The sequence below is a fragment of the Lactuca saligna genome, chromosome 1 (assembly GCF_052625555.1).
Source record: "Lactuca saligna cultivar CGN05327 chromosome 1, ASM5262555v1, whole genome shotgun sequence".
In the NCBI taxonomy this organism is placed as follows: domain Eukaryota; kingdom Viridiplantae; phylum Streptophyta; class Magnoliopsida; order Asterales; family Asteraceae; genus Lactuca; species Lactuca saligna.
Genome location: NC_136417.1, coordinates 95,458,921 through 95,461,541, shown reverse-complemented (window position 1 = coordinate 95,461,541; position 2,621 = coordinate 95,458,921).

Below are 2,621 nucleotides of genomic sequence, written 5' to 3'. Positions count from 1 at the left end.
CCATTAATTCGGGAAGTTTTGCGATCCTTGACCGCACCCTCCAAGAGATATGAAGCTAGACACCAAGGAATGTTGCAAAAGACGTCGGGTGTAATGATGCTCCATACATAGAAGACGTTGAGGTTGGAAACCTTGTCATCATCCTTTCTTTGATTGATGGTAGATGAAATGAGGCGGTGTATGAGGCGGTGTGCTGGGGATCGAATGCTCCCTTCCTGTGCTGACTTTGGAATATAGACTTTGTTACCAATAGTATTCCACCAGCCCGTACTCGTAACTCCTTCGGGAAACACCATATGGGTTTGTGCCAAAAAGGCCCGAAAGATGTGTGTTGAGACCAAGGGTTGATCATAAACCCCTAATCGACAGGCAAGATCCACCACAGAGCATTGATGAAAATCTCCCCCAAGACAAAAACTAAAGCTAGCCGGGTGATAAACATCCACTCCCCCGGTGAAAGATACCGTGGAGAAAATCTCCAAACAAAGCTCCAAATAAACCGGCTCTTGAATACGGAAGACCCGGCTCCACCCGTCACAAACCATTGTTTCGCCTTCATGGTGAAACTCCTTCAAAAGATAAGGAACTAATTCCTCCTCATAGCGAACATTCTGCAGCCACTCCCAATCTATCCGGTTGGGCACATAGACCTCTTTCTTCTTGATATCAGCCAGCTTCTTCTTCCATTTCCGCAATGTCGAAGCGTACTCGATTTGTGTGAAGTTTAGCCATGGAAAATCCCCTTGGTTGCCACTGGAACTTTGTCCCCGTCTGAACATGATTTCTGCAAAACAAATACACAAAACCCAAAAAACACAGAATACAATTAAAAAAATATCTCCCATATGTTTCTCAACTCGACTCGTCGAGTCCAGGCTCGACTCGGCGAGTCGCGCGAACTGCACGAGTCAGTCGACGGGTTGATGAAAACTAGACCATGAAACCTGGAAATTTCATCAAGGGTTTTGTCTAAGCACTTACTATTAAGATATTAAAGCAGAATAAGCAGTCAAAACAACATAATTCATGAAAAATCGAAACCCTAGAAATTTAGTACTTTTCAAAAACGGGTTTTTTCATGCAATTGCTACCATAGATGGCCTTATAATCACGTTCTTAAAAGAAAACAAGAAGAAATTTGTTACCTTTTGAGATTGGACTTGAGAAATTTGAAGAAAACTTGAAGAACAAAGATGAATGCTTGAGAGAAAGTGTAGAGGACGGCACCCGGCGAGTGTGTATGTGAAAAGCTGATTCTTAGGGTTAAAACCCTAGTTACCGGTTGTAAAAGTAATTTCGAAATTATTTTTTTTCTGTAAATAATACCGAATCGTCGAGTCGTGGTCAGACTCGGCGAGTCTGGTCGCGAAGTCAAATTTCTTCTGAAATTCATAAGGACTCGTCGAGTCGTGGTTAGACTCGGCGAGTCTCTTAAAAAAAATTCATAATTTTCAAAATTTTGTTATTTATTAAAAATCATTTCACCCCACACTTAACCTATGCACACTCTCAAGCAGACATGTCCGATGATTTGGAAGATTAAAATTCTAAAAACGAAGGAAAAATTAAAAAAAAACTAAAAAGTAAAAGAAAGCAAACTCTATATAACGGGTTGCCTCCCGCCAAGCGCTTCTTTTTAAGGAGTCATTAGCTAGACTCCTTCCCATCTACGTTTCGTCATCTCCAAGCATCGAGAACGCACGCCTAACTTTTTGTGATTTGTACTTGGTCTTGTACGCATGAATCGTTTTCTTGTAAGCCCTTTTCAATGCATCTCTTTTCCTTTTCACAGCCTCATCCTCAGCTGCTTGGGCTTCCCTTTTCCTCTTTTTCTTCTTTACCCCATTCTTTTTCACCTTCTCTTGAACCTCTTTCTCTTTAAATTTAATTACTTCAAATTTCATGATGGTTCGTGCCTTAGGTTTAGTAGTGAATGGTTGATCAGCTTCCTCCCTCCTTTCCTTTGTCTCTTCATCCTTTCCAGTGCTCAACCCATCTTCAAAATGAACCGTATCAAGACATGCTACATCGGCGTATTGAACTTTCCTTCCCTTTCCTCCTTCTGCTGTTTGTTCTTCTAAAGAATCATGTATATTATCGAAATCCAAGGTATGTGAAGAACTAGTAACAAACATATCTAAATCGGCCAAGTCTTTGCCCAAGTCGACCGGACTCGTCGAGTCCAATAAAGTGACTCGGCGAGTCTGAACGAATTCCATCAATTCTTGGGTGTTTTCTGAGTGGGATCCTTCCAGTAGCTTTTCTAATTCCTCCAAGTCCTTGTTAACATCTCCATCTTCTTCAGAGTGTATCACAAACTTGCTTGGATCTTCTTTTAGCAAACGTGCAAGCTCTTTTTCTAATATCTCATCATCCAATTGGATCATTGAGACTTCTTCATTCTTTTCCTCTTCTTGCTTGATTTCTGGAATAGCTTTAAACATCACAGCCTCATCACCCACCCTTAATGTCAATGTAGACTCACATATATCAATTAAAGCACACGTGGTGTTCAAGAAGGATCTCCCCAAAATAATTGGAATTTCGGGGTCTTCTTCCATATCAACTACCACGAAGTCTACTGGGAAAATAAACTTGTCAATTTTTATAAGGAGATCTTC